Source organism: Benincasa hispida, chromosome 12, assembly GCF_009727055.1.
Source record: "Benincasa hispida cultivar B227 chromosome 12, ASM972705v1, whole genome shotgun sequence".
Taxonomy (NCBI): Eukaryota; Viridiplantae; Streptophyta; class Magnoliopsida; order Cucurbitales; family Cucurbitaceae; genus Benincasa; species Benincasa hispida.
In genome coordinates, this window is record NC_052360.1 from 48,111,301 (window position 1) to 48,120,741 (window position 9,441).

A 9,441-nucleotide genomic window follows, 5' to 3' on the forward strand; every position below is an offset into this window, starting at 1 on the left:
TAAGCCAGATGGGATGAGGTTCGAGATGAAATTTGTAATGCTTCAAATGCTCCAGACTGCTGGAAAATTTGGGGGTGGTCGTGGAGAAGATCCTCATGCCCACATGAAATGTTTCTGGGAAACGTGTAATTCATTTGTGATTCCTGGAGTCATCCCAGAGGCGATCAGGCTATCTTTGTTCCCCTGTTCTTTGCGTGATGACGTAAAACAATGGGTAAGCTCAATGGAGCATGGTGAAATCACTACCTGGGAGAAGTTGGTGGAGTAATTTATGCAAAAATACTTCCCACCTACCACCAACGTGAGGAGGCATCGAGAAATTATGAACTTTGAACAAGAAGAAGCTGAGACCTTAAGTGCCGCATGTGAGCGTTTTAAGGGATTGGTAAAAAATTGCCCGAACCATGGACTACCACTAACTATCCAGATGGAGACTTTTTATGGTGGATTGAATAGAGCATCGCAGATGGCAGCCAACACTACTGCAACTGGTGGAATTATGGATAAATCTTACAACGAGTTTAAAGAGATATTAGACCGCATTGCTAAGCACAACATGGAATGGGTGGACAATTCGTATGATGCAAGAGCTGACAAGAAGAAGAGATCTCAGAATATTAATTCTATCGATTCCAACGCAAGAGCCACACTTTCTGCACAAGTGGCTACGATGACCAGCCTTTTGCAGAACATATCGTTAGGGAACGCATCAAATCAGTAGAAGGTGAATTAGGTAGAAGCATTCGAGCAGCCCATGGTTAGCTGTGTGGGCTGTGGAGATCCTCATTCTTATGCTGAGTGCCCATAAAAACCCACAGTCAGTATGCTTCATTAAAAACAACCCATTTTACAAAATTTCCCTTTTCTTTCTTCAATCTCTTTTTTTTCTTTCTAAATTTCCATTTTCCATAATTTGGAATTTATTTTTTTTAACTAACTTACTCCATTTTTTTATTGGAATTAAAGCTACTCGTAATTTGCATTCGAGGGAGTAACTTTTTTTTTTTTTATCTTGCCAACTCCTTATTTTTTATTTTTGCAAATTGTGAACTTTTTTTTCCAGTAATGCCCCGATACGTGACTTTGCCTTAATACACATAGGGATGACCCTGGAAAGATCTAAACAACTCTATTATATCATCACTACTTGATCAACATAGGGATGACCCCCGAAGATCTAAACAACCCTATTACATCACTTCTCGATCAACATAGGGATGACCCTAGAAAGGTCTAAACAACCCTATTACATCGTCACTTATTGATCAATATAGGGATGACCCTGGAAAGTTCTAATAACCCTATTTGATCAACATAGGGATAATCTCGGAAAGGTCTAAATAACACTATTACATCGTCACTTCTTGATCAACATAGGAATGACCTCGGAAAGGTCTAACAACCCTATTTGATCAACATAGGGATGACCCTGGAGAGGTCTAAACAACCCTATTACATCGTCACTTCTTGATCAAGATAAGAATGACCCTGGAAAGGTCTAACAACCCTATTTGATCAACATAGGGATGACCCCAAAAAGGTCTAAGCAACCCTATTACATCACGTATTGATCCATTATTATATCGTAGTTTGGTTCACATAGGGATGACCCCAAAAAGGACTAAACTGAAGGAACCTGTGAAGGCCATGAGCAGAAATGTGGATCATCCGAATTTTTGGTTTTTCACAAAACGAAAAATTACATAATAAAATTATGCATTCAAATTAAAATTTACAACATGCAAAAAAATTAAGAAAAGGAAAATTAGGGTTTCTATAAATCTTTACCTTTGAAGATCTAATCTTCTTCACAAATTTCCTTTTCTCCAAAATGATCACGATCCAATTTGATCTCCAAATGACCACCACCACGAAAATTACCTTTAGATGAGAATTCAAGGAGTTATAGGCTCTTGGGAAAATTGGAAGAGAGGGAAAGTTTTAGAGGAAGAGAAGAGATGAGATGCAAAGAATTTTCTCAGAGGACTCTTCTTTGAATTATGTAGAGCTCAAGAAGAGAGAAAATAAAAAACCAACTTCTCTTCACTTTTCCCACACACGGATGAAGTTAAGAGAAAAAAAAGGAGGGAGTTACAACTCCCTCCTAAAAACATTTTAAAAAATAATTTATTTTAATAAACCATTTAATATATATTTATATGATAGCTACCTTATCATATAATATATAAACTATATGTTTTAATCAAATATAACATATAACCTATAGTTTAATATTGTATCAAATAAAATATATTCTATAATTTTCATTCTATTAGGCCTCCGATTGTACTATAGTATCAGAGAAGGAAGAATAAGGGTAATATGGGAAAAGTAGAAGTTGTGGCAGTTAAAGAGGTTGGGGACCACAGTTAAGTAGATTTCAATTCGGTTGGGATAAGTTCTCATTTAAAAGAAGAGGGAAGCAAAAAGAAGAGGTCATTGAAGAATTAAATATCTTGGGTGGGGGAAGTGAGCTCTCGCGTGTGTGGGGAGTTCGGGTTAGATTGATCGTGTAAAGGTGGCAGAGGAGTATCACTCATCGTCTATTTCATCTACTAGGCAATAACGTGATCGTGTAAAAGATAGTGTGATCGTGTAGAAGATAGTGCGATCGTGTAGTTGTTGTTTGCCTGTTATCGTTTAGCAAAATATATGTAAATCGTTTAGCTGATTTGATATACGATAGTATAAACACACTTTATCAATAAATAAATTCTAAATTGTCAGTTTCCTATCACATTCTCTCATTAATGCATGATATTTAATATAAATCTTATTTATTTTAAAATTAATTATATGAATCCAATTCACATAATTAATATTTGAATCACATTCAAGTATTTATTTCCTCTCAAATAAACTTTATATTATAACGTATCAAATACATTATAGTAATTATATCATATATAATTAAATTAAATTAATTATATCACATATAATTAATTCCCTCATTTAATTTAAACTATTCAAATTATTCCAAAATTGATTCTCATTAAATCTCTATTGTGCTACAGAGGGGATCTCATGAACTTGTAGATTGAAACTTCTATCGTACTTGAATAATTAATTAAACTCTTTAATTAAATTACCCAATACTTATTAACTGTCAGTCACTCTACTAAACAGTTGCATTCTTTGCACTACAAATATAGTTTGGTGTCCATTGGATATAACCAGTCAATAATGCGATGACCCTTCACAAATTACTCGTAAATACAATTGGGCCAAAATTACCGTTTTTTCCCTATAGTTACATCTAACTTCTTAAGTACTACTGATCCCTTTAATGAACAATTGGTTATAGTCCAACTATAACCAAACCCCTCTTTGATCAGGAGAGGGTGAGGTGCTTCATTGTTCAAGTCTTGAAATCAACCCTCAAGGGAGAATTTCTCTACTTACCCTAACAATAGGGAATGAGTGAATTCCTTCTTGTGTAACCGTGTTCCCAGCTTCTCAACCAGATGAATCCTCAAAATGTAGGCATATTGAGTCAGCGAAACTGGCTACTCTCATCCATGAAGATCAAAGGACCGCCTTCATGGGCAGGAGTTCATAACTCATTCAGGATTCAGGTAAAGTCACCTATGGTCATCCTGGTGAAATGTAAGACTTTATTATTAACAGCGTTATATAATGAGACTAATCATTTCGTGGTCCAATCTTATATAAACTCTTTGTATAGGATACCCCCGCTCACATGTCTCCACATGAATGATAAGAATCAGATCATTTATAACATCTACAAAGCAATTTGTATTCGTAGTGTCACCAGGATAAGGTACCTAATCTTATCCATCTACTACAGACCATTTAGGTTATCATTTAAACATAATCCACCTATATGTCTCTACATACATGTTTAAATTACATAAAATAACCTAAGATCTTTATTTATTAGATTGAGTGTATGCTCGTAAAATAACAATTATTTTATTAATAATAATTTTTTTATATAGAGTTTACAAACTACAAGAATACAAAAGAGATTTAGGATATCAATCCCAACACAAAAATCTTATTATGCCACTCTTTGATCTAACTCTGAAGATAAGGCAGACATGCCATTAAGTTTTGAAGATGAGGTAGATATGGCATCGAGGTTCGAAGCGGAGCTAGGTAGACTAGGCTTAATCTCACATATGAGGCGGAGTCAGGCAAATCGAACTTGATCTCGCAGATGAAGCATAACATTACAAACCATAATTGATCTCGCATATGATGTAGAACCTAGCAGACTGGACTTGATCTCACATATGAGGCGGATTCAAGTAGACCGTACTTAATCTTGGATACGAAGCAGAGCCATGCAGACTTGACTTAATCTTGCATATGAGGCAGAACCAAACCTTTCTTTTTGCCAGTTTGCATTAGACTTGATTTTCAACCTTCCACATTAGTCTTGACTTTTCACCTGCCACGTTAAGCTTGACTTTGCGACTTAAACATATAGATGCCATTGCAAAGCCTCCAAACTTGAGTATGAAGATGGAGCATCAAAAAATCCTCCGAACTTAAGTTTGACGAAACATTAGAGAATCCTCCTCACTTGAACTTGAAGAAACATTGACGAATCCGTAACACTTGCTTATTAAGAAAGCTTCGGTAAAATCTCGGAGCTTGCATTTGAACAAGCCTTGATGAAACCTTCGAATTTAAATTTGAGGAAGAAGAACTTCTAAACTTGAAGATGAAGCTTTGATCTTTAGTTAAGCAATGCCCTTATAAGCATCTAACTTGCAGTGTCTTGCTCCTAGTGATGCATTTATTTGATTTGTTGGGTTTCCCTCAATAAGGATGGATATCTTCGATTTGTTGAATTGTGTCCATTAGGGCCGCCCTAAATTCTTAGTTACATTCTCTAATACAGATGAACACCATCAATTTTATATCGTCACTTTAGGTGGTGGTGACTTTTTTCCTTGGTCTGAACTTAAATTTCTTTAAGTTCTGTACGTACCCTTTAAGAAAGAGATCAAACCATGACGTGGTTCAACTGATTTTTTTTTTCTTTTACTGACTAAACTTGAAGGTTTCTTCAAGATGCCTATATACCCTTTATAATGAATAGGGATCAAGTCATAACATAGTTCAAAAGATTTTTTTTGGGTCGTTCACCTTTTAAGCTCATACGGGCTAGTAGAACCATGTAGTTTATACTTTTACGATAAGGAGTTTTTTTTTTCTTTCTTTTTTTTTTTTTTACAGATATTAAACATAAAATTTCTTAAGAAACTTGCCGTTGATTGAGTCAATTTTTAATCCGTCTTGATCAACGATCTTGTATGCTCCATTTGTGTAGATCTCTTTGAGGATGTAAGGTCCATCCCGTTTAGGTGTTAACTTATTTCTCGTATGTCTTGTTTCATAATGGGCCTTCTTACAGCAAGCACCAAATCACCGACTTGAAAAGATCGAGGTTTTACGTGCATATCAAAGGCTTTAGACATTCGTGCTTGGTAACACTCCAATTCTTGTCGTCTTTCATCAAGTGTTTCTAACTCTTGAAGATTTAACTTGGCATTGTCTTCTGTAGTCAATCCCTCTTGCATCATCATCCTTAGTGACGAAATTTCTCTTTCCAAAGGGAGGACAACTTTTTCTCCATAAATAAGAGAGTATGGTGTGACTCTTGTAGGGGTACAATGAGTGGTTCGATAATCCCACAATGCATCTTTGTCTTAGAGATAATTTTCTTCAGCAAGTTGTACAACATTTTGTTGAATGCCTCTACCAACCCATTTGCAATAGCGTTGTACATGGATGACTTGAATTGCTTGAACTGCTTGAACTTGAACTTCTCACACAACCTATCCATCAAGCTATTGGAGAACGACATTCCATTATCTATCACAATTCGATGGGGGATACTGTATCGATAGATGATATGAATGCGGATAAATTCCATCATATTTTCTTTCTTAGCTTCTCTCAAGGCGATGACCTCAACCCACCTTGAAAAGTAGTCAGTGGCTATGAAGACGTAAGAATGTCCTGCTAATGACTTAGGTGTTATAGGGCCAACAAGATCAAGTCCCCACGTTTCAAAAGGCCACGAAGCTATAATCGAATGCAAAGGCTCAAGTGGTTGATGAATGAAGTTTGCATGGTATTGACAGACCTCATACTTATTTGCATACTCCAACGAATATTGGATCATTCTTGGCCAGTAGTAACCCATCCTTTTTAGTTGGAATTGTAGCTTTGGTCCAGATTGATGCGAGCTGTAGATGCCTGAATGCACTTCTTCAAAAGCCTTCGTTGATTCCTCTTTTCCAAGGCATCGAAGAAAGAGTCTTTCAAAGGAGAGGCGATATAAAAACTTTTGTAATAAATGAAGTGAGCAACTCTTATTTGAATCTTGGTTTTATGGCAGGGTCGTCTGAAAGCCTTCCATGCTCAAGGTAATTTATAATGGGTTTTCGTCAATCTTCCTCATCAATTAAGCAAACTTTTATCACATTCATTTCTTCACATTGAGTCTCGACTGGAGGTATAACCCATCTTCAACAAAGTGATATGCTTAGAGATACATCGTATAGAACTATCAGGGCAGTAGCCATGTTTGCCAAGGTGTCCGCCTTTTTATTTTTTGACCTCGGGACATACTTCAATGTCACACTGTCGAATTTCTCCATCAACTGTCTGGTATAAATGAAGTAAAACTTCAAGTCATCATGCTTCACATGATACTGGAGTAAAAGCTGATTGATTATCAGCTTTGAGTCATCAGAAATCTCCATGCATGATACCCTAATCTCCAAAGCCATTTAGAGGCCAATTATCAAGGTCTGGTATTCGACAAAATTGTTCAAGCACAATTTAGTAAGTGCACAGTTATAGGGCAATAAGTGTTTCTCCAATGAAATGAAGACGATGTGTCATACCCAGCCCCGTGCCCGCACTTCTGAGCCTCAGGAGAGGTGTGAGGGATCAAAGATACCACCCTTTTGTGATACCTACTGTACAACTTCACCTCTTTCACTATACTCAATAAACTTTAAGTCAAGGAGATAACAACAACTGATTAAGTAGGCCCATTTTATATTACAACAATATAGTGTTCATACAACTCCAAGACTTAATTAAAAGTTTACAACAACCATTCTTAAAACCTTCCGGAAGTGTAACTGTGGCTTTTGGCAGACCTTGACCATAGCAACCCTCTAGAACTCCTCACCTTCCGCTACCTGGGGGGGATGGGTGGGAAGACATAAAACATGGAAAACGTGAGCTACAAGGCTTAATGAGTGCCAGCTTTAAACAAACATAAGTTTGATTTTAGAAATTCATCTTTGGGAAAACAATTCCACAATCAACCATAAACACATAGCAAAATGTAATCTCCTCAACCTATCAGCTGGACAACCCTGGCATGATTATGTATTTTTTCCTAGGTATTCTCCACGAATGGCCCGTGATGACCAATGTGGACACAAACTCAATACCCTATAACCCGTTGACTGTGCACATGTCGACATTATTTGTTAGCCATGTTTGGGTACGCTAACAATTCCAGCCAGATATTTTGACAATCCCAGCCAAGCGTCTTACCAAGCACGCTAACAATATCTCCGGGTATGAATCCCATTTTCTAATGCAAACATACATGCATTGTGACAACAATACAACAACAATTAAATCCAGGCAAAACATATTTTTCGGTCATGCCAATATTTCAAATACAACCTATATATATAATCACATGTATATATAGAAATCAACCATTCAAACAATGGATCAACCACTCACCTTGGTTAGTTAGGAACTTTCCTTTCCGAAGTTCCTTAGGTTTCCTTGGTTTCCCTTTTGAACCCTAAATTTCAGATTCAATTATCAGCTTATATTACTCATAGTTATAGACCTTATTTTAAGATACTTCCTTCTGCAAACATGTTCTAAAATGTCTCAGGAAGCTTGCATAAAATATTAGCTCTGAAATTCTTGTGGTTCGGCCGAAATCATCAAAATATCAAGGCTGGCTCAAGGTTATCCTACAGCTCGACCCTTCTGTCTTTTCCTCATTCTCTAGCCTGAATCCTTTGAGCTTCTTCTCTGACAGCCCTACCCTGAATACTAGACTCTCATAGCTTTCAGGTGGCTTTGGAATCACTCCAAACGCACGAGTATTCTGGGATATACCTTCATCCTAAGTTGATGCTACTTCTAGACCTTCCTGTCCGACAACATCTCCTCCTCTTGGAACTTCATGCCCGACGCATGGTTTCTGCTACCAATGCATACGTTCTTCCATCAACGCATAGTTTCTCCCACTCGATCCTCATACACTCTTGTTAATATCCTTTGAAGAGAATTCGAGTTATCATCGGAAGTCCTTGGCCCTATTTATAGGCATCCAAAATTTCCCCTAGTGCGGCACCTCCTTCTTAGCCGCATGTTCGGGTGTTCTTTCCCTACACTATTAACATAATCTTACATCATCGCAATCCAAGGTGTCTTCCTCTATTTTAGCCAATACATAGCGCTCAAATTTGCATGTCTTCTTGTGCATCCACCTCGCTTGCTTAAGGCCTAAGACTTCTCCCCAACAAGCCATATGTCCAGATGATGACCTTGAATGCATCCATCCAATATCATATGCGGCCATCTACCACAAATGCGTCCATTCAATCTCATATGCGTTCATCCAACGTCATATGCGTCCATCCAACTTCATATGTGTCCATCCTTCATATGCATCCATCCCATCTTTGCGCCCTTGAGGTGTCTATTAACCTTATCACAACACCCTTCAAGCCATTGCCGCCTAGCATCTTTCCCCATATGCGACCTAACCTCGATTGTGCCATTTCTAATTAATGAAACCTTACCTTGTGCATCCCATTGACGCAACTTGGTCACATATGTTAGATGCTCGTAAGGCTCATCCTTGGCCGCATGCCCTCTCCTGCATTGCTTACCTTTTCCTTATGCGTTCAACTAGGATTTTGACCAACCTTTTCCAATGCATATTATTTGCCTTGTTTTATGTGCCCACATTCCTTCGGATGTCCTCGGCACATAGCAAATAACCAATGCATAACAACCTTTGGGTCGACCAAGTTCTCAACTCAACACCTCATGGTATAGCTCACCATCTCCGCATCCCTTATGACCAACGCATATATGTCCTTGTTGCTTGTCAACGTCCTTAGTCTCTTATTCAAGACCAATGCAACTAACCTCACAATCCTTATGTACTGCAAGCCTTAGCAACGCAAAGACAATTCACCATGCGTTCACCATAGCTTGTCTCATCGCCTAGCTCATCGTTTAGCAAGCACACCGCATAACATCATTGCATAGCTTATCGTTTAACAAGGCTGTTGCATAGCATCATCGCATAGCATCATCACATAACTTATCGTTTAGCAAAGCTGTTGCATAGCATCATCGCATAGCATTGCCGCATAGCACCATCGCATAGTGTTGCCATATAGT

General features: G+C 37.7%; 1 non-coding gene across 1 annotated transcript; it reads right to left on the bottom strand.

Annotated features, from left to right (window-relative positions):
- Positions 1-307: 307 nt before the first annotated feature.
- On the bottom strand, positions 308-411 carry LOC120068604. Its single transcript, XR_005479242.1, has one exon. It is a non-coding gene; the product is annotated as a small nucleolar RNA R71 (small nucleolar RNA).
- Positions 412-9,441: the final 9,030 nt, after the last annotated feature.